This window comes from Halichoerus grypus, chromosome 10 (assembly GCF_964656455.1).
Source record: "Halichoerus grypus chromosome 10, mHalGry1.hap1.1, whole genome shotgun sequence".
In the NCBI taxonomy this organism is placed as follows: Eukaryota; Metazoa; Chordata; class Mammalia; order Carnivora; family Phocidae; genus Halichoerus; species Halichoerus grypus.
Window position 1 is genome coordinate 1,470,626 of NC_135721.1, and position 7,477 is coordinate 1,478,102.

Genomic DNA, 7,477 nt, shown 5'->3' on the forward strand with positions numbered 1-7,477 from the left:
TTTCTCTGCCATCTCTGATTACTTCTACAGATACCCTGAGGACTCATTATGATGTCAAAGCTTAAAACAGTTTCATTGTGAAAACAGGCATAGAAAAATCATTGTGTATGCTTGAACAATGCAGGTGTGAAAGAGACACAGAGAGAAGAGAGGGAGGCAAAAACAGACAAACAGGAACAGAGTTAAAGAGAGAGGGAGAGGAAGGGAGAGGGTGAGGGAGAGGGAGGGAGAGGGAGAAAGAGAGAGAGAGGGAGAAGACAGGACACAAAGCATACTCCAAACTGAAACCATGTTGCATTGAAATACAGCGTACTGATGGAAAATGTATAGCTGCTACCTTAAAATAATCTGATATCAGGAAAATCATACAATAAATTACTACAAAAGTATTTAGCATTATTTCTTTTACAAGTTGTGGCCATTATAGGCATTATTTCCAATTTGTACTGTGGGCCAATTTAAAATATCTTTTTTTTTTATATCGGCCACACATGATATTTAGATGTGATTTATCCCCACCACTTCAAAATAAAATTAAAAAAAAATAATTTTACACACACACACAATTTTTAGTTTGTGATATCTTTTCTCTTTAGTTTAGTTTGGAATAAATGTAGATCAATGCCAGGTACATTGTTGTGGTAAAGAATATACTATGATGAAACTCAGCTTGCTGAAAAATATGTTAATCATTTGCAAGTTTTGTTCAAGTTTAGCCTCTATTACTCCTTCCTGAGGAATGCTACACCTTTTTTCAAAGAAAACAAAAAGAAGACATTTGTGTAAAGGGCTTTTTAAAAAACTTGAACATAAGAAAGTGCATAATACTATTGCAATCAAATTATAATAAGAAGTAATTGGATTATAAGAATTTACCAAAACTGAAGATCTTTCTTTCTGAATCTGCCATTCATTTGCTTCCTGGACAGACTTCTGGTGAGACTTAGTATCAAGGCAGACTTCATGACTAAGTAGTAGATACACTTGAAAATCCGGTTATTGATTGGAATTGTAGCCCTGAACTCAAGAGGATAGCCCGACGAGCCACACTTCAGGGTCAGAGCAGGGTGGTCTGCACCAAAAAGTGTCTCGCTAGTCCCTCTTATTCCACTGAGTGGGTTTCTTAATATAAAATATTTAAGAGTAACTAAAATGTTAAGTTGTTTGAAGTTAAAAATGTAGCCATCAAAATATATAATAAGTAAACAAAGTATTTTAGGTGATGTACTATGTTTCTTGAAACAATGCCTCTCCCACAAAACAGATTATCCTACAGGTAGAGTTGGAAATCTGGTTTACCCATGTGACTTTGAAAATATTATTTAGGCAACAAAATAAATTTTTCACAGAAAACTGGTTTGGATTTTTTAATCACACATGTCAAATATTTCTAAAAACAAATCAACAAATAGATTGTTAACTCTAAATTTTAAGTATAGTTTTAACAAATAGAAAAACTTTAAAAAGCCTTGAAGTTGCAAAATAACATTTCTTTTCCCTAATCTATTGAAAATTGGCATAGAAAACAGACATAAAACATCAGGCATATTCAGTAGTAAAGTATGAAATATAAATATTTTCAAGACAGAAAATAAACAAACAAATAAATAAATAAATAAGCTAGGTGAAAAACACAACAGGAACAATGAAAGCCAGACACTGAAAAGGCCCCTTTTCTGAAAATGCCCACATTTTCCTAAAATCATGCTTGTTCAATTTTACAATCCAAAAGGAAATTGTGTGCTCACACTCCTTTAGGAATTTTGGTACACCACACATACATAATCACAAATTATTGGGCCTTCAACTTTGATCTCAGCTTCTAACACACATTTGTGAAATCAGACTAAGTTTTGCTGTAGGATGCAAGTTTAACTCAAGAGAAGTTGAAATTCATGTTTCATGTATACTTTTTGCCTTACTGGCTCATCTTGATAATCCTGGCTCATCGTTTCAAAAATAAATTTTATCAATAATTAAATAAATTTCCTTTACAAAAAAGATTTTCTATTTGAAAGACATGTCTACCTAGTGTTTACAGTTTTTCAATTCACAATTGTACATATGCAAGTAATTTTAATGAAATCATATGTTTGGTAATTTGGAAAGTAGGGTAAAATTTTTATGTGCAAAATAAAATACAGAGATTGCATATCTTTTCTGTCACCATCTTCAAAACACCCAATTGTGACCATAAAGGCTGTTCTTGCTTCTACCTCAAAGAGCACAATCATTAAGGTGATGAAAGTGAGCCATTTTTACATTGCCAGTAAACTAGTAGGAAGTCAGTCACTGCTGAATGTAATTGCTATCAGCAGCGGACAGCTCCCGGTGCTGAAAGGGAAAGGGAGAGAAGACTTGCTCACAATAGCTCACTCAACCAGCCTTTGAAAAATCACAGCAAAACTGAATGAGGTGGCAAGTGCTCAGGCTGAATAGCCCTGTCTACAGAACAATGGCAGCCAGCTCCAAATCCCACTATAATCACATTAATGAGATTAATCAGTGAATTAGCAGCAGTCAAATGTCAGGGAGGCAAGGAAGAATCCAACCAAGATTGGTAATTAACTTTTTTGGGGGGGGGGGAGGGAAAAATCAACTATACTACCTCCTAGTTTTCTCAGAAGTTGACAATTTTCCTTTACAAATCTGAAGACTACATGTACTGATCAAAAGGCAACAGCATAATCCTTCATATTATAATATAGATCCAGGTATCACGTTACCAAGCTTCAACTATAGTCCTCTGAGAAAAGTGATGTCACTTTAAATAATCTTCACAAACTATCAGGCTTTTATTGTTTTGAACTTTCTAAGTATGAAATTAATATTTAAAATGAAATCATTTCTGTAACACTCAAGCTAAAATATAAAAAAAATGGCTGATTTAAAAAGGAAGGATTACATAACAGCTGCTTTGCTTATGAGTGTCTGTGATACTGTGGCGAGAGTTTTTAAAAAGTGCCATCAAGTAAGGAACTATTATACAGACATATCAGCAATTGTCTATTGTCTCTAATAAAGAAAGTATGTATCTACAGTACCACCTTAAGGAGGATTTCAACCAATTAACCTATTGTACTTGAGATCATAGAGTCATACACTTTCCTTCAGGTCAATTAGAAAAAATAAACATTCTTTTCCCTAGAACATGTCGCTCAGTAGTGTGTATCATATACAATCAACACTTTGTATTCAAAGTTCTGAAGAGGTGAAAACTTACAGGGATGCAATGGAAATATTTTTCGAAAAAGGATATTGTACAAAACACTTTTTAAAGTAATCACATTTTTATCTGCAGGGAGACATGCTCTATTTATCATTTAAATAGCTGCATAACTTTTATAAAGTTGAAAAATTAGAAAGACTCCCTTATGCCTATAAGGATGGAGATAGGGTGCTTTTGTCTATGAAGTTAATTTTGTTCAGTAAAATACCCTTAAACATAAGAGCTCTTATAAAAAATATTTTTACTCAAAGTAAATAAATAACTTAAAAATTCTACTGATTACATAGAATGGTTTTAGTGGCACAAGAAATTGTCATGGCTAATTTAATACTAAATTCAAAAGCAGTGCTCTATATTTTGAATAAGTATCATATGAATATTTGCCTATATATTTATTTCTTTATTAATGTCTATCTTGAAACTAAAGTTTGCAGTTTGAGCTTCTAGTTTATTAATTTAAGTTGCGTTAGAAGACATATTTCTGTTACAACTGAAATAATGTTTCATCACTATGAACTTCAGACATTTAGGTTATAGTTAATTTGAGTTTCTCAGTTTAGATAATGTAAGTCAACTTTCTTACCACTAGGCAAATGTAACATTACATCAAGAATATCTAGTGCTTTAACAGCCTTTGTAACAATGCTCTGCTTTATTTGTAATGGAAAGGAACCCAGTAAAGTCTCTGGGAAGTTTTTTTTTCAGTCCTGGCAAAACATCCAAGTATTGTCCATGCAGCAAGTTTTTTATAAATAAACAACATCACAGTTAAGGCATGCATCTTAATACCCATTTTGCTGTAAAGAGAGACTTCTGTGGATTACAAACTCTCTCACCCAGGAACATTTCAGCTCCCAGCCATGCTGTAAAAATAACTTTAAAAAGAAGCAAACAATAGACACCGCAGCAGCAGCCCTTGGACTCCAGGAAAACATTCGCTGTCCACCAAGTCCACAGAATTAACCTAACGAAGATCACATACCTCACAACATGACCACAACCGCTCCCAAGTTAAAGACCAACTCAATGCTGTTAACTGTGCTGGCTCAATAGACACCAAAAGAAAAGAAAACCCTTTTCCACCACAAGTTTGAAAGGAGTATGAGGAATATGCCTACCACCGAGATGCAGAAAAGGTTGCTTTTTGTCTTCAGTGAATATTGACACCATAACCCATAGTCCAGGGAATAAAACATAAAATAAAATACACCCACCAACAATGAGTAAAAAAATCAGGGGGCTTCAAGAAGGCTGCGAGGAAAGCTCTCTCTCTGCTTAGTGTGCAGTAGCTTAGGGAAAAAATGTCGCCCGGGCAGGACTGACAAATGCAGCGCGATCGGCTCGCGGGCCTGAGGGATCTGTTTCACTTCCACATGCGTCCCCTGATGCACACACTCCCACTCATGCTCTCGATATGCTTTTTTTTCTCCACATTTTTTTTCACGAGCTCCAAATCCCCGGCATATGACCTTCTGTTAAATAGATAAAAAAAAAATTGCTTATCAGTCATGCAAATGAGGCTGAATTCATTTTCCACAACAGATGGCCTCATAGATAATGATGATGGAAGAGAGAAAATTGAATGTCTCTCACAAGGTGGCCATGGCAACCGAGAGCAGAATAATATCAATAATAAGCTCACTGCATAATAAGGTTGTCAATCCCACAAATCAAAGTCTCCAGCTAAATCAGGTATACCACCCCAGCTAGTTACCAGGTAAATAGATAGATAGATAGATAGGTAGATAGATAGATAGATAGATAGATATTGCAGTTTACAGTGACCATGAAGAAAACTAGAATTTCACGGCATTCTGTGGAAATGCGCGCGCACGCGCGTGCGTGTGCGTGTGTGTGTGTGTGTGTGTATGTGTGTGTGTTTCATTGGAGGGGGCTGGTTTGATAATGAAATGACAATGTGACATATTTCTTCTTTATTTTTGTTTCATTATATTTTCTGTAGTGGACTTGGTTTCGGGAAGGATTTTTAAATAGCCGCGTTGAAATCTGGAATATGGGCTGCGGCCTCTCCTGCCCCTCCGCTCCCCCGCTCTCCGGGTCTGCTGTTCTGTCTGTGCTGCCCTGACGCAGTAGCAGCTCGCCTCAGGCTTCCACCTTGGCTCCCAGGGGGACATCCTGCAAAATGAATCAGCAGCCATCCTGAGCAGGCTGATTAAAATGAAAATGGCAAGGCACATGTCTGGGCGGAACTGGAGCTCGGCTTTGCTGCCTGTCTGGCAAGCATGCTCAATATAGCTCTTGCTAATAATGGCTTACTGCCTTTCGTTTTTTAAAAAGGTATCGCCCTTTTTCCCCTTAACCGACTGGTGTTGGAGTATGTGTGTGCATGTGGGTGGGTGTGTGTGCGTGTGTGCGTGTGGCCGGGGGTGGGGGGATGGGAAGGGATTGTTCGATTCTTCTCATTTTCTGCGCTCACATACAGACTGCCTGCCTGGCAACACTATTATTGTAAAACTGAACTTACCTCTGTCATTCTTTTGGGGAGGGAGGTGGTTGATAAGTCTCAGGGTAAAAGGGCCAGTTATAAACTCAAGGCGCCTGAAAGACCAAGTCACCATTTTACACCTAGATACAATAATTTCTAACTGAATCCGAGGCAACAGACCTTGAGAGAACGCTAGCTGCTTCACAGGCTCACAGCTGGACTCTGAAATGCAACCTATTTCTGTTTCAAACATTTGCAACCAACCTACTACTGTATCCCAGATATTACGCAACACAAAGCATCCAAAATAGGAAAATGAAAGCTGACTAACTGATGCAGTAATCTAACAAATTTAATACAAATAAATCTGACTTTTTTCTCAAAATTCTCAGGCATAGCTTTAATATAACCCTCAAATAAGCTATATTTTTCAGTACCTCTGTCAAATTTTTCTGTTTTTTTTAAGGCATTCTGGAAATTAGAACATTATCATCTCTCATAAAAAATGGCTTAAAAATTAGAACCAAGGGTTTTCCTGAATTCATTATACTTTATTTTTCCTCTACATTTTTTTTCTAAGTTACTAACAATCTTTCAATTTTGCTGTCTTAATTTCCCTTCTTGATTCCTTTTGGTAACAAATGCATGATGTGTGTGTGTGTGTGTGTGTGTGTGTGTGTGTACTTATTTTTGCCTTTAGTAATTCTTCTCTCCGAGCTGTGATCTTTCTTCTCCTGCACTCCAGCCCTGTGCTGCAGCGTGAATCAGAAATCAATAGAGCTGCCCTAATGGAGACTCCACTCGGCACGCGGCGAAGCAGCTGCAGCCTTCTCCCGCCCTCCTTCTCTGCCTCCCTCCCTCTCCCTCTCTCTCTCTCTCTCTCACACACACACACAGAACTAATGACGTCTGTGCAGCTTTTTCAGCTGATTGGGCAGCACATCGGATGTTCTGTGGAGCAAAGAATAGGAATCATTTACAGTCGGTGGAAAAAAAAATGGGAGCATGTATTCTCCTGTGTCTCAGACACTGATCCTGAGCTCCCCAGATAACCAGTCACAGATAAGGGACAGTTCTTCAGGTTATGTGGTCACTATAGAGTAAAGGAAGACTCCAAAATGGTCGTAGGAGGAACTGTAGCACAATGGGAATGTTTCCATTTTATAAAGGACAAAGCATTTCTCTAAAAAAAGCAAGCAGAATAAAATGTACAGAAAATTTGTATGTTTAGGTCAAATCGTGAACTCCACTGCACTATTTTTAAGGGTTTGAGTATGCAATGTAATATTATTTTAAAATACTTCCAAATACACTTTTTAAAATAAGGTAAAAATGAATATATGTGTGTATACATACACGGACACACAGTTAATGTGTTTCTCTGTGTTAGCTTAGCTGTGTTGGCAGTAAGTTCAATTTTCTTAGTTAAAATTTATCCCCAAATATCTTATAGTAAGAAATCAATAAACTCTAAAGATACTAAGGCATGATATTTTAAATCACAGGCTTATGTATGTGACTATGTTCTTTAGACATATGTACATGTCTATGAAAATACACTGTCTATTGGATATAGGGCGCCTGCACATATGTAAACATGCATGCACGAACATGTGTGCACGCACACACATGCATGCACAAGCACGATATTGTTTCAACCACTCTTGGTTACCTGCAGCCGTAGGTGTATGTCACTGAAAGGACAGGCTCCCGCGTCGCTGAGCGAGGCACCTGGTGTTGGCCATGAAGGAAAGGTATTCTGGAGTCTGCAGCGCAGGGTGTGCCTCTCCCTCATCACCCCA

The 7,477-nt window shown here is 37.4% G+C and overlaps 1 protein-coding gene across 4 annotated transcripts in view; it reads right to left on the reverse strand.

Moving 5' to 3' along the window:
• MYT1L (myelin transcription factor 1 like) overlaps window positions 1–4,630 on the reverse strand; it is a 427,780-nt gene extending 423,150 nt beyond the window's left edge. For 2 of the 4 annotated variants that reach the window (XM_078055898.1, XM_078055892.1), the window contains exon 1: window positions 4,444–4,630. The gene's annotated coding sequence lies outside the window, so the exon portion shown is untranslated. Of the gene's footprint in view, window positions 1–4,347 lie in introns of all 4 variants that reach the window. The other 2 variants (XM_078055900.1, XM_078055894.1) reach the window with 1 other exon arrangement.
• Window positions 4,631–7,477: the final 2,847 nt, after the last annotated feature.